The following is a 22050-nucleotide window of genomic DNA, read 5'->3' as shown; positions in this document are numbered from 1 at the left end:
TGCAGTGGTGGGGCCGTGACGACATGACCCCTACAGGTGCTGTCCACTTTCCCAAAGTCTCTGGCCCAGCGCTGTTTGCAGGCCACCCTCCCCCCTTTCATGACACTGACCAGCATGTCCTCACCGAGGCATGTCTGTGGGTCAGCCATCTACTCCCTGTGCCTGCATCTTCCCGGTTTCCGGGCAGCCCTTGGGAAGGCAGAGCAGGATAGAGTCTTTGCCTGTGCCCTGCATTCTCTCTTCTGCATCATGGAGCCTCCAGGATAGTTTCACCTGTTGATAAAAATCAGTTCTCAGTACTTTCAAAGAGAAGGGCTATGCTGCAGCCATATCTTCAGTCACTAATCAGCATCCTTGCGGGTTTTCAAAGCTTTCTCATTATCACATCAGTGCTCCCAAAAGCCCATAGGTGGGGGGTGGGCAAGATGGGGTACCTTGTCTCTAAGAGAAGGAGATGCTTCCTGGAGGCCAGAGAGCCCGGTCCTCCCCACCCCGACCCTCAGCCTAAAGGACATACCTGTGAGGTGAATTGACTGACTCCCACATCTGTGCCCACAGCTGCACTCTCTGAGGCACGTGTGCTGTGTCCCTGGTGCAGCCTCAGGTTGGGATGGTCCAGGACCTCTTAATCTAAACAGGGACATGACTGTGGTGACCCTGCCCCAGGGGCTTGAGTGCTCCTCCTGTGGCCTGGTACTCGCAGTAGGCAGAGCAAACGCTGGGCCAGGCAATTGGAGATGAATGCCCAGCGGGACACCTTTGCATTCATGAAGCCTTTGGAAATGAAGCACATCTGTGTTCTTTATTAAATTGGGACAAAATGTGTCAAATATGGGGGTATCACCTGAAAGGGGCCACTGGCCCACTGTGTGTCACTGGAACACCTGGTGTCCAGAGCAGAGGATCATCCTATTTCTGTGGTTGTTACTGTCACCATCTGCTCCCTTTTAAGGAGAAGCAGATGATGCTGTGCTTTGTGGTCTGCCCAGCTCAAAGCCCGCACTGTGGACCAGGGGTGTCCTATATGAAACCGTGGCCACACACTGAAAACACTGTTTTGTCGGGCACAACCTGGGGCCCTTCGGATCCCAGGTGGTTATTCAAAGCCCTGTGTGTGGCCTTAGGAATGCAGCCTCCACCCACACAACAACTGTCTTCTGTTTATTGAGATGTAAGGTGCTTCCTGAGAAGTGTACACTTGATGGAGATGTGCGCGAGTCCACATCATGGACCAGCCCCAGATCAGGCCATCAGCCCCCTCTAACCTCAGCCCCTTGTCCCTCCAAGCTCAGCAACAGGAGAAATGGGCTGGGGTTAGCATGGCCCCCAGGGCTCCCATCTCTAAGTTAAATAAGCCCAAAGGGAATGAAATGGATTTGAGACTATGGCCACCTCTATCTGGTTGCTTCTTGCTTGCACAGGATTGTTAGGAAATAGCCACAAATTTAGTCGTCTTCCCCAGTGCCCACTCAGCGCTCCTCCCACAAGTTGTTCCTGCAGGAACAGAAGGGCTGGGCTGGGATGCAGACAAGGACCCTATGCTGGTCCGGGTGTTAACAGCTGCTCTGATGACCATGGGGGAGGCAGGCCTGGCCAGGGAAGGGACAGGGGCCAGTGACTCAGCTCTGGTGAGAAAGCCCAATTGTCTAGTGGCCCTGAGCATGGGGTGGAGGTAGGGGAGTACTGCTGGGTGGCCCAGGGGCTCTAGAGGCATGGTCAGCCCTGCTCCTGAAGGTTTTGGGGGTTCTAGGTTCCTGGGGGCCATAGAGGATCTCTTGCCTCCTAAAGTGTACCTTTGGGGATCAGGAAGCTAGGGCAAGAATTCCAGTCTTCCCAAGTTTCACCTTAAATATTGTATCAATATGACATTAGGTAGGGAAATGCCTGCCAGCCCTGGGACAGCACCAGCCAGGGCAGGCTTCCCTGATGTTGCCAGGACGCCTGCCCTGAGGCCAATGTGCACCTGCTCCCTCCTCAGCCCGGTGGGGGCAGGGCCTGGGCTACCAGGTGAGGGTGGGGGTGGGAGTCTGCCCTCACCTTCGCTGAGGTCTTCCCTCCCTTGGCTACCAGCTAGGCCCCTGGCTGGATTCCCAGAACTCTGAGTCATGGGCGTGTGAGGGTCCCACACATTCATGTTTCTCAGCCCCTTGGGTGCCCCTGTGAAGACCTGGTGCTAGGACTTTGTTTAGTTGTGTGACGCTGGGTGGGCCCCCCTACCTTTTCGTCCTCATAGTGGGTGTAATTATGACGGTCTTCAGCCAAAAGATGGACTGAGGATAAAGCAAGATAACCATCAGCAAGCAGGGCAAAAGAAGCCAGACGCTGCTTCACTGGAGCTTATCTGGCCCCTGAGAGCGCCCGTCTTTCATGTCACTCACACCTGCGCGAGGGCGCTGGCTCAGGCTCTCCCTGGGGAGATGGGGGCACAGGGAGGTGGCCCAAGAGGGGACTGACACTGCTCAAATCTCCTGCCAGGGATGTCCAAGCCTCTCAGCACACATCCCAGGAGAAGGTGGGGCCTCTTCTAACCCAGCCCCCATCAGGCAGGGCCCCTCCTGCTGTGCTCAGCTCTTTCAGGCCTCAGAAGCACCCTCCCCCTTTCAGGTCCCAGGCAGGGGCTGGGTCCCCCTTGGTATGCAGAGTGAAACCCTTGGAGCCCACCCTCCATGTTAGAGGCACACAGGCAGGTCACGGCCCTTCCTTCTGGAGAGAGTGGTAAGAACCTTCTGGAACGAAGGCCGCCTTCTCCATGAACTCCTGTAGCCTTACCAAAAGAAAAGTCCTCTGGCTCCGTTTTTCTTGTTTTTACCACAGACAGAGGAAAAGTTCATTATGGGAGCTCACTGGCCTGGGGACCAGTTTCTGGGAACCACTGATCAAGCGCCTCCCTAGAATTTGCAAATAAAGGAGAAAAGAGACTGAAATATGACCATAGGGCTGGCGCTGGTGGGGCCATTCCTCTGTGGCCAAAACAGCTTGACAGAGACGCCAGGGTGATTGTCCCTCCTTCCTGCTGACAGTGGGGAACCAAAATGACACTCAGGTCAAAGTCCACGTGAGCTGCCAGGCTCCCAGCTTTTCCCCTGGGGAAGGGGCTCTGTTGGTTCCAGGGGACTTGGAGCTCCTGAGGCCAGAATAGTCCTGGCAGTGGGGGGACCAGCCTGTCATGAAGCCCCCAGGAGTGAGGGCTTCTCAGCCCAGCTGCCCTTTAGAATCAACCTGGCACTTTGCCTTCCCAATGCCTGGGGTCCCCCTGACAGAACTGAGAGTCCCTGTTTTTAAAAGGTCTCCTAACCCTGCAGGCAGCTTGAAGAACACCTCAGGCCTGCTGACAGCCCCTGGGTCACGGCCTGCGTGACGTGGGAGCCGCTTCAGGAATGAAGCTAGGCTGAGTTTGATTTTGTTTGTAATGTTGATTGATGTGGGACGACTGGAGTGGTGACATCAGTTCAGTTCTGGTTCACAGAGCCCTGTTAGTGACCTCACGGAGACTGGGCATCCAGGGCCTCTCAGAAATCCAGTGTCCTCAGCTCAGCCCTGGTCCTATTGAAGACAGATAACAGCTGGCCCTCGATGACCGTGCACAGCCCCTTGAGGTGTTTTGTTGATCATGGCATGAGCTAGCATCTGTCATAAGGACTCACATCTCGGGCTGACCCTGGGTGAAATTGTGAAGTAGGAGGAAGGGGCCTTTGGACTCAGTGACCACTTGTCTCTGGGCACACTTGTTCTGGGTGGGACATTTGAGACGAGAATGTGGTGTGGTAACTTAGTCATGCTAGGAGTTCCGCACTGAGAAACCTATGCTTGTCTCTGGGTCAGGGCCCCAGCCATGGGAAATTTTCCTACAGACAGCTTGTGTGTGTGTGTGTGTGTGTGTGTGTGCGCGCGCGCCCCATTGCAGCCCTGATTGCAAAAAGATGAAATAATTGGAAACACCCTAAACATCCACCAATAGCAACATGAGTGTAATGATTACATCTGCGTGACGGAGTACTACGCAGCCTTTAAAAATGGCAAGCTCTGAGCAGGCTCAAGTGGGACAATGTCCAGGACTTATTGTTAAATGAAAAACAGAGACATTCTCAGAGCATATTTTTGCTATGATTCCACTTGTACAAAAACAGCCCTATCTGTAGACGCGTGGGAAATGTCTGCACAATGCACATTAAATTGCTAACAGAAGTGGCTTCTATTAGAAGGAGGATGGGAGACCTTTGTTTCAGTTCCGAACTTTCCTTTTTTACAATAAACACATGTTTTTTAATAGATGGGGAAAATTTTAAAAAATTACAAGTGTAAGGAAAGACAGATGGCAGAGTGCATCCCTCCAACCTGGAAGCACTCGTGCTGAGAAACGTACATGGACTTGATTCTGAGCAAGAATCCTTCTTCAGCCTTCACTCCAAGGACTGGTTAACTGATTAACTAGTCCTCAAGCAGTCCCCTCTGGTTCTAAGGTAACTGACTAACTCCTGCAGTTCTAGGCCGGCAGGCTCCACCAGGGAGGTCTGAGAAAAGTGGAAATTAGAGGGAGAGAACTTTAAGGATTAGGATGCTTCTGGTTTATGGAGCCCTGTTAGTGATCACTCAGAGACTGGGCATCTAGTTTTGCTTTCTTTAGAGACTTGACCATGGGGACTGACTAGCTTTAATATCTTGGGTTGGTATTGTTTTATCATTTGTTTTGCTTTGAAGAAATAATAGTCCAAAGTCTGTGTTGAAAACTGATCAGTATGTCTCGATACAAGAGGGGTTGTATTAGAAAACAGGGAGCATGTCTGATCCAAGCAGTTGGGTTTCAGGCCAACTGTTCCTGTCTGGAGATTGGTACCAAAAGGAACTGGCTGCTTCTCTTAACTGTCAGGGGCTGGAACCCTGACCCCTACTGCTGCTTCCCGGCAATGAATGTGGAACGGGGAGAGGGGCTGGCTGGGGGCCGATCTGGAGCTGATCTTCTGCTTTCGAGGTGGTTTTATATATCAGCTGCATAAAGACAGCCGCTTTTCCAGGAAAGGCTTGCTGTGAAAGTGTTACGTCTTCTTTCCATAAGAAGAGGAGAAACAGAGCCTCTCTCTGCCTCTGAAGACAGGAATGGCTCAGACTCAAGACAAGTTAAAGGAGAGGAATATATATTATTCTTATGTTCTTTTACCCCAACCTTCCCTGAGGTGCATGACTGCTTAGAGACAGCAGGTAAATGGAGGGGTCACCACCGGAAGCCTGAGCCAGAGGACCAGGCCCCACACACCACATGGTCCCACTTTGCTTTGAGGGGACTTTATTTATGGGGGGGAGGTTCATGTTTCAGTTCCCCACAGCTCCCGCCAGCCTCCAGAGAAAAGGCAGCTTTCTTCTCTGCAAAATTGGCAGGGTAAAGAAGTCGGCTTGCAAAAGACCAGCAACTAGACGTCATTTTTGTCTTCCTGGGGTGATTTCCCCTTTGGAGGAGCTGTGAATGGCTACTTTTGGCTTGGAGGACACAGGGGAGCCCAGGGCAGTCGGGGCCCCATCTGCCGAGCAGGTGCCTGGTGGGCTTCTCTTTTATGTTCCCATGTCCCCCAGCCTGCAGGAAGAGCTGCTGGATGCTTTACTGCAAACCTCCTCTCCAGACTGGAAATGAATCTTATTCAGCCATAGTGGAAGGAAGGTTCTTTTTATAATGTGTCCAGACACTTATTTCCGACCTCCCCAAGATGTCCCAGGAGGATGGCACTAACTGTGTTCACCCTCTTCTGCAGGACATGGTGCAGCCCGGTCAGCCCACTGTCACTGGGAGTGGAGGCTGAGCAAGGCATGTGGGCTGAACCCAGTAGTTGCAGGTGAAGGGGACATCTGGAAGGGGAGGAAAGGCCAGGAGGGGCTGGCTGGCGAAGGTTTCCAGGAGCTGGGTCTGTTGAGGGGTTCCCTGCCCTCCCTGGTGGAGTAAAGGGGGAAGGGCAAGCGGTGGCATCATTTGGAAATTGCTGGTCAGCATCTCTGGATAAAGACCTGAAATCCATGAAAGACGGAGAAGGAAGAGAGGTGACACTTCATCTTGGTGACACAGAGTAAGATGGGCCTGGGTGGACAGAGAGGGGGCCCCACAGTTTCAGAACATGGCGAACCCAAATTTAACAGGAAGAGAGTTGTGACCACCTGTGATGTGTGGTGGGCGCGGGGAGGTCTGCATCTCCTCCTGACTGCAGGACCACAGGGTAGGACAGGCCCCAGGGTATTTGCATCTACTGCTGGAAGGAGTTTATGCTCTAACGTAGTTTCCACAAAATTTCCTATTTGCCCAAGAAGGCAGCCAGCTATCCTCAGTTATGAGAGAAGGAGGTATGTCCAGGGAGACTATTCACTGGGTTGTTTTGTCCAAAATACGGTTGAGCTGCTGAAGAAAAACCCTGCAGCACCCTTTCCTCCAGGCCATCCTGTAGGGCCTTCCTGGGGAGCTCCCCACTGGGTTTTCAACTAGAGGAACTGTGTCCCCTCCCTCCACATCAGCTGCTCCCCAGGACCGCGGTCCCTCCTCCCTGCCCCTCCCTGTGCCCAGTTCATCCCTTCCTCCCGTGATGTGACAGCCTGAGCACATCCCACCTCCATACCTGCCCAGGCCTCCAGAATCACTCACCTCTGTCCTGCACCTGCAGACCCCTGCCTCACGGGGACTCTCCCTGTGCCCCTGACTGCTGCATGGTTCCCAACCTTGTGGAAAAGGCTTGTCTCAGGGCCTAGCACTGGCTGTTTCCTCTATCTTTTTGCTCCTCCCTCCCCCCAGGTAACAGGGAATTTTTATCACCCCCCCAAAAGAAACCCCATCACTCCCCCTCTCCCTCCTCCAGGCCTTGGAAACCACTGATGTACTTAGTCTGTGGATTTGCCTATTCTTGGACATTTCTGGTAAATGGAATGCGGCATCTGGCCTCTTTCACTCAGCATGACGTTCTCCAGGTTCATGCATGATGTCGCATGTGTCAGAACTTTTTCCGGCTGCATAGTATGCCGCTGCACGGAGGGGCCACATTGTGTTTGCTTGTTCATCAAATAATGGACACTTGGCCTGCTTGCATGTTTGAGGGCCGGTGTTCTGCCTCGCATTCCCTCTGCACTCAGTACTCTGAGAAGATTCCGAAAATCATGGGTTTTCCCCTCCTGCCGAAACTCATGCCCTTTCTCGCCCACACCTGTCACTGTAGCTCCTGCAGCTGACTCTCTCCTGCCAGCTTCTCCAGAAAGGGTATGTGAGTGGGTGAGACAGTTGGGGTCAGGTGGGGCCCAGAGAGGGGGAGATATAGAGACAGAGAGACAGAGAGAGGCAGGGGGAGACAGAGAGACAGACCTGAGAGGGGGACAGAGACCGAGAGACAGAGATAAACAGAGACACAAAGAGACAGGGACAGAGAGGGACAGCGAGGGAGAGTCAGCGTCTGCTGCCTCCAGGGCCGGCGTGTGGGATGAGCCCTCTTCCTGGCAGAACGCTCTTTCCCACACAGGCTCAGGTGAGGCTCTGGGGCACCTGGGCTGTGGCCCCAGCAGAGCAGGCAGTTACCTGTGGCCTTGGAAGCCCAGGTCGACTGCTGTCATCACATTTGAAAACCGGCGCTTGATCAAATGTTCCCTGAGAAAGTTTTCACTTTGTGTTTTTATTTCTCAATCACTTTAACCAGAGGGAAGAAACCGGAGTCAGGGCTCTCTGGTGGGGTGCCTGCCAGAACCCTCCCCCTCACCCCAGGGGCGCTGGACACACCCAGACACACCTGTGGTTTGCCAGGAATGTATGTGCAGTCACTAGGGAGCAAGACCAGCAAACACTGTGCACTTGTGTATCCTTTAAACTGAGGTAGCCCACATCCAGGAGTGCATGCAGCTCCTAACTGCAGGATTTGACTAATACACACACACACACATGCACACACATAGGGTGGGGCAAAAGTAGGTTTACAGTTGTGAGAATGTGAGTTTGTTCTTATATTATTATTTATTAATTATTGTATTCTTTTCCATATAAATAACTGTAAACCTACTTTTGCTCCACCCTGTGTATATAATATTCATCTCCCCAAATCAGGACAGACAGAGGTGCCCGCACCCCAGGAGGCCCCCCCGGTCAGTGCCTGGCCCAGACATCCCACCATCCCCATTTCTGTCTCCTGGGCCAGTGCCCACTCTTCCTCAGCTTCCAGAGCAGAGCTGCAGTGGCCGCTGGCCAGCCTCCTGCCACCCTCAAGACTCGGGCAGGCTGCCTCCTGTGATGGGACATTCTCCATCCTGTGGCTCATCGACCTGCGGGCGTCTCCACTTGGTGCTGTGGTTGATGCAGCGTCCGGGTCACGTGTGCTGGCCTGTTGGCCTCTCACACACTTACTCTGGGTGTCAACCTGGGATGGATATGGATGGGCCCAGGGATCAGCATGCATCCAGCTTGGGTAGATATGCCCAGCAGATCACCCCATCCTCGACATCATGCCTTTGACCCTGTCCTCTCCTCAGCCCCTACCCTGTCCTTGGCCCCTGTTCTTGGCATCCCCCCTGCCCCCAGCCTCCTCACATCAGCTATACAGCATCTGTGGAGTTGGCTTATTGTGGTTTTAGTTTGTGTTTCCCTCATCATTAGCATTATTGACAAGCACCTTCCCACACCCTTAATGGTCACTTGGAAGTCCTCCCTTGGGATGGGCAGGTCAGGCCTCTGACTGCTTTTAAGTTGGCCGTCTCTCTCCTTGGTCCAGGCTCTGGACGTCTCCTGTCAGTTCTAACATCTCCCCAGACCGGGCTGGACTCCTCCCTCCAATGATGCTTTCAGATGAACAGATGTTCTTAATTTTAATAAAATCCCATTTAGCCCAATTTTCTTTTATGATTAGTGCTTTCTCTGTCCTGTTTGAGAAATCTGCCCCCCGGGTCATGAGCATATTTTCCTGTTTACTTTCAGAAGTTTTATGTTTTTCACATTCCCATTAAGGTCTATGATCCATTTTAAGTTTATTTTTGTTTTTGATGTGAAGTATGGGTCACGGCGCATTCCTCCCTCCCATGCAGATATTGAGTCCACCCGGTACCAGTTATTGCAAAGTCCTTTCTGCTCCACTTATTTGCAGTGGTGTCTTTGTCACAGCAACTCTGTTCTGTCTCACTGCCTTTGCCTTCCCTGCACCAATGCCACACTCTCCTGGAGCCAGTAGGAGAGGGCCAGCACCACTTCCTCTGTTCCATCCCAAGCAGGACCATGAGCAACGGTGCTGGGGTCCTCAAGAGGCTGCTCTGCCTGTCCACCTCACCCGGCGAGGGATGGCAGCTCCAGTGCCCCCCTCCCCCGGCTGGGCGCCGGCCTCCACAGAGGGCCCCTTATGAGCCATGGGGATGTCCACAGTGCGGGCAGAAAGAAGAATGCATTGTTTTCCAGGAGAGCATTTAACAAGACCCACCAGCCAAGACAGTATAAGAGAAATAAATAAGGGACAATTGGATCCTTTATTCTACAACATTCCCGGCTCCACTGTTTTTACAGACTACGCTCTGGCATGCTTTTCCTGCCCGGCTCCCCGTTTGCCTCACGCCTCTTCAGCTCTCACGGTGAGCAGCCTGGTATTTCCCTTTGACCATGGTGTTTATTAAATATCGATTGCAGTAATAAGAAACGATTTCTACCAAAGTCAAGAGGAAAAGAAAACATATCAAGTAAACCAGAACGTTTTTGACTTGCTCCTGTTTTAAAAGGCAGTGCCCACAAAAACAAAGCAGACATTTGATGTGCAGACCATGAAACTGTGACTTCTCAGTGAATGGCCTTCGGAGGGTGGGGGGAGTGGAAGGTGGTTTGAAAACTGCTTTTGTCATACTTGTCATAGGTGAGAGGTGTCTTGGCAGTTTTTGATAAATGCATGAAAAGTAAAAAAGGTCAAAAGCAAGTACCTGAAAGAAAATTGGGTCCCTGGGAGCAGCCACAGAGCAATAAGAGGAGCTGTCCACTGTACACCCCCGAAACGCCCCCATAAATGGGCCACACGCAGTGGGGCCTGGGCCATCTGGGTCACAGGTCTTGTTAGCTGAATCTGTTGTTGTCAGGAGGGTGAGGGGTGACCAGCAGCAGATCCAGGCCAATCTCTGGGTGGATCTCATGGACTAGAAATCATGATCTTGCTGAAATCATGTATCAATTAATACTTGTTTGCAGATTCCTTTATATTTTTTATGTGTTCTCATCAATAAAGATAGTATTGTTTCCTCCATTTTTTTTTCTTTCTGTTTCTTTTACTTGTTTTGTTGCACTGGGAGGAGCCTCTAGTAAAATGTTTAACTAAAGTGTAAAACTTGGCATACGCCGCCCTTCATGTGAAAGCTCTCAGCATCTCAGCATCCTGCAGGATGTTTGTAGAGACTTCACATAAAGGGGTGTACTTGCTTTTCTCTCATTTCTTACAGTTGTAATGAATGGGTGTTGAGTTTTTAGGCTTAGAGCTTTTTTCCTGCCTCCGTTGAAAGGATTGTTTTTCATTTACTTGGTTATGTGTGATATATATTGATTTATTTTTTAATGTTTTACCATTCTTGCATGTCTGCATTGTACCTCAGTTAGCTGTGCTACATTGATATTCTCTTGACTGTGATTTGATAATTTTTAGTGTCCATGTTTTTAACAGGACTATTCAAACTTTAAAATTTTTCTTGTATCAGTTTTGTCAAGTTGTGTTGTTCAGAATTTATCTAAATTGTCAAAATTATTGGCATGAATTGTTCTGCATACTTTTTTATTATTTAACATTGGTTTTTAGAGAGAGTGTGAGGGAGGAAGGTAGGGGGACAGAGAGAGAAAGAGAGACATCAATGTGAGAGAGATACATCCACTGGTTGCCTCCCACATGCACCCGCCCTGACTGGGACTGGGGACGGAACTTGCAACCCAGGTATGTACCCTTGACCATGACCCTCTGGTGCGAGGGCTGACACCCTAACCACTGTGCACACCGGCCAGGGCTTGTTTGTTCACCTGTTGCTTTCAGTTTATCATGTATCTTGTTCTTATCGATTTCACTGTGGCCATAGACTATTCTCTTATGCTCTCAACCCCTAACAATTGGTTGAGACTTTTTACTGGGACAAGATATCATCACTTTGAGTTTATGATCCTTATGCACTTGAAGAAAAAGTGAATACTACAGTCATCTGTTAGATGCAGGGTTCTGTGCGTGTCAACCAGGTCAAATTTGTTCATCATACTTTTCAAATCTTCAGTATTTCTTTTTCTTTTCTTTTTTTCAAATCTTCAGTATTTCTACTGATTTGTGTCTCTTTGCCTGGTGTGCCTCTCCCATCCTTATGTGTTTGTGTACTTAGATTTACGTGTCATCTGAAGGAATGAAGTTGGTTTTGGTTTATTTTTGTAATCCAGCCTGACCATCTTTGCCTTTTAATTGGAGTGTTAACATAATCTAATGATGTGATGAAATACTGATCACACTGTTTTAGTGTAAGCGATGGTACATTTGTGTCTATTTTTTACCACACGACAGTCTGCTTTGTCCTTTCTTCTCTGTTCCTTTTTCAACCTTCTCTGCCAGTTTCTGACTAATCAAATGTCTTTTTATTACCCTCATATTAGATTTTTATTATTCTTTTAATGATTTCCCACATGCACCCTTTTCTTTAAAAAAATTTTTTATTAAATTTATTGGGGTGACATTGGTTAATAAAATTATATGGGTTTCAGGTGTACACTTCTATATACATCATCTGTATATTGTATTGTGTTCACCACCCCAAGTCCAATCTCCTTCCATCACCATTTATCCCCCTTTCCCCTCCTCTACCTCCCCCACCCCCTTTCCCTCTGGTAATCCTTGTACTGGTGTCTGTGTCTATGAGTTTTTTTCTTTGCTTAACCCCTTAGCCTTTTTCACTCAGCCTGTCAACCCTCTGAGAGCTGTCAGTCTGTTCTCTGTATCTATGCATCTGTTTCTATTGTTTGTTTGTTTTGTTCATAGATCAACATATAAATGAGATCATACGGTGCTTGTCTTTCTCTAACAGGCCTATTTCACTTATCATAATACTCTCCAGGTCCATCCATGCTGTAGCAAAAGGTATGATTTCCTTCTTTTTTATGGCCAAGTAGTATTCCATTGTGTAAATGTCCCACAGCTCTTTTATCCACTCACCTACTGATGAACACTTTGGCTGCTTCCAAATCTTGACTATTGTAAAAAATGCTGCAATGATTTTAGGGGTGTACATATTCTTTCAAATCAGTGTTTTGGGTTTCTTTGGATATATTCCAGAAGTGGAATCACTGGGTCAGAAGGCAGTTCCAGTTTTAATTTTTTGAGGTAACTCCATACTTTTTTCCACAGTGGCTGCACCAATTTTCATTCCCACCAACAGTGCACAAGGGTTCCTTTTTCTCCACACCCTCGCCAACACTTGTTTTTTGTTGATTTATTGATGAAAGCCATTCTGATAGATGTGAGGTGATATCTCATTGTGGTTTTAATTTGCATTTCTTTGATGACTAGAGACTTTGATCATCTTTTCACATGACTATTGTATTGGCCATGTGTATGTCCTTGGAGAAGTGTCTACTCAGGCCCTTTGCCCATTTTTTAATTGGATTGTTTGTTTTTTTGGTGTTGAGTTTTATAAGTTTTTTAAAAAATAAATTTTGGATATTAACCCCTTATCAGATGCATCATTGGCAAATATGTTCTCCCATTTAGGGGGTTGTCTTTTCATTTGTTGATGGTTTCCTTTGCCGTGCAAAGCTTTTTCGTTCGATGTAGCCCACATGGGTCCTTGATATTAGAGTTAACACTTTTAGCCTTCCTGGACAATGCAAGCTCATTACAGTCCTTTATACCATTTACCTATCCCAGCCTTCATGCTATTATTCTGTACCCTAATTTTACATATATTTAAATTCTACAAGAAATTATTGTTATTGTTGCATTCAGTCAATAGTCACCTGGGTTTTGCTAGACATTGACCTTTTCTATTGTTTTCCACAAGTTTATCTATTTTCTCATTTGTTTGTTTGTTTTTTGTTTTTGTTTTTTTAAACAAGCAGCAACAAGATTTGGGGGCAGGGATAATTCCCCTTCTGCCTGAAATCTTTATTATTTATTTCAGTGGAAATCACTGCTGGTAAGCTCTCTCAGTTTTCATTCATTTGAATTTATCTTAACTTCCTGTTTATTTTCAAAAAGTATTTTAACTGGATATAGAAATCTAGCTGAGCTGTTATTCCCCTCTCGCCCAGGATTTAAAATACATTATTCAATTGTCTTCCAGCTTCCATCATTTTTGTTGAGAAGTCAGCTGTCTGTCGATCTGTTTGCTTTTACAATTTTCCTCTTTGATTTTATTTCTGACAGTTTGACTGTGATGTGCCCAGATGTGGTGTTTTTGGTACTCATTTTGCTTCATGTTTGCAGAGCTTCACAAATGCATACAGTTTGATTTCTTTCATTGTTTTTGGAAATTTCTTGACCAGCATTTCTTCAAATATTTCTTCTTCCTCATTTTCTCCCCTCTCCTTCTGGGGCCCCAATCCATGGATATTATACCTTTTCACTGCATGTTTTATGCTCTTCTTTTCTATTTAAATCTTTCTAGCTTTTATTGCTTTGTTCTTAATATTCTCTACTGACCTGTCTTTCATTTTATGGACCTTTAATCTGCTGCTAACCCATTGCTAAATCCGCTTTTCAAGTACTTAATTTCAGTTAATGTAGTTTTTAGTTCTAGTATTTTCATATGACTTAAAAAAAAAAAAATTAGCTCTCTTGTGAGATTGTCAATTTTGTCATATTTCTGTATATATTAACAACAGTTAACTTAAAACCCAAAATTTAAAAAATGAAAAATAAAAATAAAACCTATACTTGGTAAGTTCAATATTTGATCACGTTTAATTCTTTTTAAATTTTTATTTATTTGTCTTTATTGTTGAGAGTATTACAGGTATCCCATTTCCCCCCCAATTGACCCCCTCCACCTCGCTCCCACCCCCTCCCCAGGCCTTCACCCCATTACTGACTGTGTCCATGGGCTATGCATATATGCATATAACTTCTTTGGTTAATCTCTTCCCACCCTCCACCCCCATTCCCTCTTCCCTCTGAAATATGATCGTCTGTTGCATGTGTCAGTGTCTCTGGATCTATTTAGTTCATCAGATTGTTTTGTTCATTAGCTTCTTCTTAAAGAAAACCCTTCAACTTTTCCTGTAGTGCTGGTCTGGTGGTGATGAACTCCTTTAGCTTTTTCTTATCTGTGAAGCTCTTTGTCTGACCTTTAATTCTAAATGATTGCTTTGCTGGGTAGAGCACTCTTGGCTGTAATTCCATGTTTTTCATCACTTTGAATATTTCTTGCCACTCCCTTCTGTTGAGAAATCAGCTGACAGTCATACGGGTGCTCCCTTGTAGGTATCTAACAGCTTTTCTCTTGCTGCTTTTAAGAGTCTCTCTTTGTCTTTAACCTTTGGCATTTTAATTATGATGTATCTTACTGTGGGCCTCTTTGTGTTCCTCTTGTTTGGGACTCTCTGTGCTTCCTGGACTTGTAAGTCTATTTCTTTCCCCAGGTAGGGGAAGTTTTCTGTCATTATTTTTTCAAATAGGTTTTCAATTCCTTGGTCTCTTTCTTGTCCTTCTGGCACCCCAATAATATGAATATTGGGCCTCTTGAAGTTGTCCCAGAGGCTCCTTATACTATTTTCATATTTCTGGATTCTTTTTTCTTTTTGCTCTTCTAGTTGGGTGTTTTTGTTTCCTCATGTTCCAAATTGCTGATTTGATTCTCAGGCTCCTCTACTCTACTCTTGATTCTCTGTAAATTATTCTTCATTTCAGTTCATGTAGCCTTCATTTCAAATTGGTACTTTATTATATTATCGATTTTCTCAGTTATTACCCTAATAATCTGCTTAAACATCCTTATAAACAAAATTCTGAACTCTGTATCTGTTAGTTTGCTTGGATCTATTTCATTTAGTTCCTCTTCTAGAGATTTCTTCTGTTCTTTGCTTTGTGACATGTTTCTTTGCCTCTGCATTTTGGCTGCTTCCAGGTGTTTGTTTCTATGTATTGGGTAGAGCTGCTATGTTTCCTGGAATTTGTAGAGTGGCTTTGTGTAGTAGGTGTCCTGTAGGGTTCAGTGGCTCAGCCTTCCCATTCACCTAAGCTGGGCCTTCTAGGTGCTCCCCTATGTGGGCTGTGTGCACTGTCCTGTTGTAATTGAGCCTTGCTTGCTGTTGGCATCACTGGGAGGAATTGACCCCCAGGCCAATCAGCTGTGAGGACCAGGTGCAACTACAACCAAAGAGCTGCTGTGCTGGGGACACCCCTATGGATCAGGATTTACTTAAGTGGGGCTTTGGTGTTCACCAAGTGCGCTCCTTGAGTGTGTCACTTGTGGATGTGGGAGGGTTGTAATCCAGCATGGTTGAGTCTGACCACCAGGTGTACTGTCTCCTTGGAGGTGCAAAGTCAGCCTGTGCCAGTGCCTTGCCCAGGGCCACCCAGCATGAGCTACACAGCAAACCGTAGTTGGCTGCTACTTGTGCTGGGCTTGGAGGTGTCCAGGAGAGGCCAAGCTATGAGCCAGTGCAGGCTGCCGCTAGTGCCAGGCCTAGGGCCATGTATCAAGCCATATGGGGCATGCTGCTACTTGTTTGAGAGGTTTTAGGAAAATCCTAAGCCTGAGGCTCGAGAGGCCACTTGCATAGAAAAGCCCCTGGAAATGGCCTGGATGAGCTGCAGGTGGGGAGGGGCGGGGCCTCCTGGAATCACGGGGCGGGGCCAAAGGTGAGTCAGGTGCTGGCGATTCAAATATGGCGCCTGCCTGCCGACTCCTTGCGGGGAGGACTCATCAAAGGAGCAATGGCCTCCGCCAGCTCTTCTGCCTGGGAGGAAGCCGCCCCTTCACCTCTCACCTGGACTTCAGGCAGGTTAGTTCCTCCCCGAGGGTCCCAGGTCCTTTCAGGCTGCTGCCTGGCGCTGGGCTCAGAGGGAGCGTCCGAGTGAGTCCGTGCCGGGCCCTTTAAGAGGAGCTGCTGGGGCTCCCGCAGCCTCCGCGACCCTCAGGGACAGTCCCCGCTGGTTTCACAGCCCAGAGTTGTGGGGACGTCTCTTCCCTGCCCTGGAGCCCTGGGCTGGAGGCCTGCTATGGGGCTGGGACCCCTCACTCCTCCGGGAAACCTCCGCCACCGAGATTCCCTCCCAGGTTTAAATGGTGGAACCAGGTGTGCGCCTGCTGCCTTGTCTACGAGATTCAGCCCCGATCCGCCCGCGTCTCCGCCCCTCCTACCTTCTCGGTGCTGTTTCAGCTTCCTGGTTGTGGGGCTTCTGTTCAGCCAGATGTCAGGAGGCTCTGAGTGATGGTGGTTCTGTATTTTAGTTGTGATTTTAATGTGGCTGTGGGAGGCGGCGGGTGCAGCTGTTACCTACGCCGCCATCTTGTTTCTCTCTCCTCTATTTCTTTTGAATCACGTTTAATTCTTTTTTGTACTGTATTTTCTTTTTTCTTTTGGTATTTGGCCATTTGGCTCTTGCTTTGGCTGGAAATTGTGAGCGTATTTGGGATGCCATGCGTCGAAGTAAAGGTTTTAGATGAGGTGTTTCCTTCCAGAGGCCATTTAACTCACTTCTAGGGGAAGGTGAACTCTGAGTCAAGACAACAAAACACTTGAGAAATTTAAAAATCACAAAAGAAAAAACTCCAAGTTTATAACATTTAAAGCAGGAGTATTAGGACAGACAAATTATTTAAAATAAGTAAGACAATTACATTTAAAAATTTGTAAAGGAAGAAATTAGCAATATGAAAAAGAAATAATATTTAGAAAAAAACAAAAAAGAGATATAGTAAGTATAAAATATACTAGTTGAAAGAACAGACTATATTGAAGACATAATAAAAATATTCTCAAAAGGTTTAAAAAATTTGCCAACAAAACCCACAATGAAAATATTTTTGGAGGAAACCTTAAAATAAAAAGAGTAACAAACCCAGGGATAGCTACAAGAGATATGAGAAGAAAAAAGAAAGATTAAAGCTATACCTTTACAAAGTTTGTTGTTGTCTAAAGAAAAAAAATAAGACCAAAGGAAAAAACCACACACACACACAGGAACCAGCAGCAGCCTCCTGGCCTTTCCCTCACCTCAGTCTGACCTATCAGTAGAGGTTCTCAGCTCTGCCTTCAAACCCACCTGGAACCTAGTCACTCTCACTAGCTCCCCAAGAGCTGGCCACAGCCTCCTAGCTGGTCTCAGTCCTATGCCCTACATGGTAGGGATCACCAAAGGCATCCTTAAGACTAAAGGTCAGGCATAGTCACCCCGTAACCAAACCCCCATGCCTCCCCATCTCTCCAGTAGGAGCTGGAGTCCTCAAATTGCTGTAACCCCAGATCATCACCTGCCCCACCTCTGCCTCCTCCAGCACACAGGACTCAAGTACCTCAGTTCTGCCCCCAAAGACATGGAGCTCTCAGCCCAAGATGTCCACAGGCCCAGTTTCTCTGTCCCCACAAAGGCTGCACTGTCATGCCCAACCCTGTCTCCTGGGCCTTGGCTTTCACTGGCCACTGGGCGTGTGGACACACTCACAGCTTTCCACCCATCACCAGATGGCTTTATCCCAAGCCCTAGGGCAAAGCAGCCCCACAGTGTGGGAGTTAAGTGCTCCCAGGGCAGAGGTGAGTGGAGAACATCCCTGCTCTGCTGCAGTCTATTGTTGGGACAATACAGACCACTTCTGCTTCCTGGCACCAGCTCCCACTATGATCATGTATCTCAGTCCCCATCCTGAGGTCTGCTTGGTGGGACACTCCCTTGGGTTCTACATAAAGTGGCAGCCCCTGCTTCCCTTCTCTGCACACATGGGCCTCTGCTGTCACATCTGTGCATTTGCAGTGCCCCAGGGAGATCAGGTCTCACTGCTGAACCCAGCGCCTGGAAGACCCCTCTGCCATAGCAGGTGCTCCAGGAATTTCTGGCAAAGGGAACAAAGAAAGAGAGAAGAGAGAGACCATTGAGTGAAGGAGTGCTGGGTGTTCTGCATAAGCACAGGAGGCATCTGCTGTGACAGAGAGTGCGATGGAAAGTGCAGCTCCCTCCATCCGTGGGGTTTGCCTTTATTATTGCACCCCATAGGGACCCAGGGTGAGGTGTGCTCTGCACATCCCCCTGGTGGGGCCTCAGCTGAAGAGACACATAAGCGGAGAGTCAGCGCGTTGTCACAGCCCTCAGCTGGGCCGCAGGGGCACGGTCAGGACTTACCACTCCATCCTAGACATGTTCTTTCCAGCTCTGTTCCTCATATGGAAATAATATTGGGCCTCATAAAAGATCCAGGTTCTTGTTTCAAATTATGAAACAAACATTCTCCTCGGATAATACCATGTCAAGCCGCGAGTGAGGTTTTGAATTCCAACTTCAAGGGGAAGTTGAGATTAGCTCTAAACCAGAGCATGTAAGTTTGTAATAAACTGGAGGCCACTTTCTGCTGCCAATTAGAAGTAACTGTGGGATCCGTTCCTTTGAATTATTTGAGTCTATGCGCTTGTTAGGCCCTTTTCTCAAAGGCTTAAAGTCATGCACAAAAGTATAAATTCAAAAATAATTAACGCGATTTAATATCAATGAGTAAACTTCAAAGCCCTGCAAGACAGCAGAACCTCATCAAAGCAGAAAAAACAAGTATGTTTCCAGTTCAGATCTGAAACCCTCCCAGCAGCCCAGCATTTAATCTTGCGGGAAGGCTTGCGAAATCCTCTGGACCGAGGATGTGCGCCTGCTCCCTGCCCTCTCCTTGCGACAGTGAGACGTGGTCCTGTGTGCAGCCTGCGCTTCCCAGAGAAGAACTGAACTGCTTCTAATGCAGTCGAGAGAGAATGCTTCACCAAGTGAGCAGACAAAGCTAAACCCCAAGACATGTCCCAAAGGTTAGCAAAATGGTGTTTAAACTCTTGCTTTAACTGACCTTTACTTTTTAAAAAGCAACCAGCGTCTCTACTTTGGGCGTTTTCTAGTAAACTTCAGCTCAGGGCTTTGCTACTGACAAATGTGCCTCTCTTAAATGCCTTTGGAAACTGAAAACAAAATGAGTCTTAACTAAATGTTAGTGTTAAGAAAAGGAGCGTTAGTTCGTGAGCTCTGTGCTAAATGAATGAAGAGTTTTGAGTGTGCATCATTTAGAACTATTTAAGAATGAACAGCGGGTTCCATTATGAGACTGCACGCCTTGTTTTACAACTCACCACTGCTCTGGAAAGCACACAAAGATCACTTAAAGTGTGTGTATAAATGTGAGCACTGTGGCCTTTCTTCCAGTGACTCTGGTGGCCCAAAAGGGTCAAAGTCATCCAACTTCAAAGGCCCTCATGACGTCCTCCCAAGTCTTCCTCTGCCCAGAATTGACCCAAACACCCTCCCATGAGCCTCCAGAGAGGAGAATGATGCAGTCTTTCTTGGAAATCTGTTCTTATGTTTAAGCCCCTGTCAGGAAGTTATTCCTTGTCTGCGTCTCCATGACACCAGTACATTAAGTCAATTAGGGCCGAAACTGAGTCACTCACCCACATGTTTTGTTTGCATGGGGCTCAACAATGGGGGACTGAGTTGACAGGAGGTTTTGACATCACTGTAACCCAGACTTTGTGTCTCAACAAGCATTCCTTTGATACAATGTAGACCAGTGTTTCTTTTCCATGTTGATTACATTTTGCTCCTAGAAACCTCCTTGAGCCAACCCACAGAGTGACAGGCTTCTCTGTGTCTTTGAGGAAATGGACTCACTCATGGTCTCATCACCCCTGGCCTGGGTACAGAAACAAATGACATCACCTGCCCAGGTGAGTCAGGCCCAGCCCTCATCTGCCCCTCGACTCCTGAGGAAAGGAGTGTGAGCAGTGGGTCCCCCCACTGGGCCAGGTCCACACTGTGCTAGCTGTGGCTGGGAGAGCTCGGCAAGTCTCCGAATCTCCCCTCCATTCCTCTTCCAGACTGATCATCCATCAGTTTATTGAGTGCCTACTGTGTGCCAGGCACTGGAGTGGACATGGGGACATCAGGAATGACCTTTCCTACTTTTAAAAGACCTGGAAGCTGAGAGGAAGGGGTTTCTTACAGCCCACCGTCTTTGCTGGGTGTAGTGTGGATGTTGGGGTTTTTGTCATTCTCTGGAGCCCTTGTTCCAGCGAGGCCTGGGGCCAGAGCTGCCTGGAGCCCAGCTCACCACCAACTTGGTAGGATCCAGCACTCCTCTGGCCTTGATCTGAGTCATAAAAACAAGATTTAGATGCAAATCAGTTAGTGCCTCCCAACCCAAAAGGAATCTTGGCTTGAAAGAGCTGAAGCAGGGTCCTCTTCCCCAGCGCACACCTGGAGGGAGCCGCAGACTCCGAGGCTGGAGCCCTGGCTCTCTGGAGAAGGTGGCGTGTAACCAGATGCGCACAGCTGTGCAGCTGCACCAACACGTTGGGGGGCCCAAAGGGCTTAGGGATTCATGGCTGCCCATCTGGCTCTCTTCTGACAAAATAGAAAGCGAAGATTAAGTTGTGTGTGCACGTGAGGGAATGTGATCCTCACGACAGTCGGCTGTGCATCTGCTGTTATTTCAGTCACTTGGCTTTTCCTTCACGATGACTCCAGTGAGGACCCGTGATATTTGACTAGAGGAAGATAACTAACTACGTGTAGATGTTTGAAGGCTAAGTTCTTGTGTGCATGTGTGTGAGTGTGTGTGTGAATGTGTGAGTGTGTGCATATGTGCATGTGTGTGAGTGTGTGTGCGTGTGTGTGTGCATGAGTGTGTGCATATGTGTGTGTGTGAGTGTGTATATGTGTGAGCGGGTGTGTGCACAATCTCCTAGTGAACTTCAGGCAGGTGTGGCTGTGGGGCCCTGGGGTGCAGGCAGTTTTCCATAGCTGGAGTCTAGATACCGCAGAGGCCTGTGCTGCCCCTGGCTCTCCTGGACCTTCATGGGAGGAATTGCTCCTCGTACCCAGTCCTAGGTCCTGGGTCCTCTTCAGCCACATGAGCTTACCCTAGAGCTCCTGTTTAGCCCATGCAGCCATGAAGCTTTAGCAATAAGGCTGTCCTTAGTGTTGATGGCAGAAGGACATGCAGGAGAACCTGTGGAGATTCAGGAACATGACCCTGCTCAGGGCCCTGGATCCCCAGAGCTGTCACCATATCCTGGTCCCAAGGGAGGGAGTGCTCAAGGTGAGGGCAGCACCCCAACGTCTCCTCAGCAGTGACAGCTCCGGGGCTGGGTCCTCAGAAGGCCGAGCTTTAGGCCCTGAGTTACACTGGCCAAACCACCACAAACAAAGTAAAACCTGTTACAGCGGCCCAGCAAGAGGTACCACTGGCGTGGCTGTTTCTCACGCAGCCCGGGGCCTCTCACCATGCCACAGGCTGGGGACTGCCTGGGAGGGCGAATCGGCACTCACCAGTGCTAACCTACAAATAAAAAGCCTTTCAAAGTGAGAGGCAACACACATTTATTGAGATCAATAAGAATAGCAGAGGCCCAAATAGTGTTCAGATTAGGAGACAAAGGCAAGGGGTATTTATGAGAAAGGGAAGGGAAACAATTACAGCAGCAGAAGGCAGGCATTGCTATTGGTGCAGATAACATAGTATATCACAAACTCTAAACAATATTTTTAATCTTCAGTCCCTTAGTCATAATATCTGCTTTCTTGTTATCTTTCAAACAGATCTTTGGGGTACAGTGTTGCTATAGGCCCAGTCCAAAGGTTTTTTTGCCCTGTTTTTAACATTCCAAGGTTTGAGGTGTAAGACATTCAATGTGGTTCCTCTGGGATAGCAGCTCTCACTCTATTTTAAGGTCACTCCTTTTTATTATCATTTACACAGGCTTGCAGGAGGGGCCACAAAGCTGTTGTCTGTGTTAAGGGCACCTGAGCCCTAGTCCCTGCAGACCCATCAGTGTCACAAAGACTCTTCAGGCACAGTGGGATGGGCATGAGGGCTCACGTCATGTGTTTTGTTAGCTCTTGTCTTCATATCTAGAAATGGGAGTGGGGACTGATGAAA

The sequence above is a fragment of the Miniopterus schreibersii genome (assembly GCF_964146895.1).
Source record: "Miniopterus schreibersii genome assembly, chromosome: 3".
NCBI classification, from domain to species: domain Eukaryota; kingdom Metazoa; phylum Chordata; class Mammalia; order Chiroptera; family Miniopteridae; genus Miniopterus; species Miniopterus schreibersii.
Note: the sequence above shows the minus strand (reverse complement) of the source record.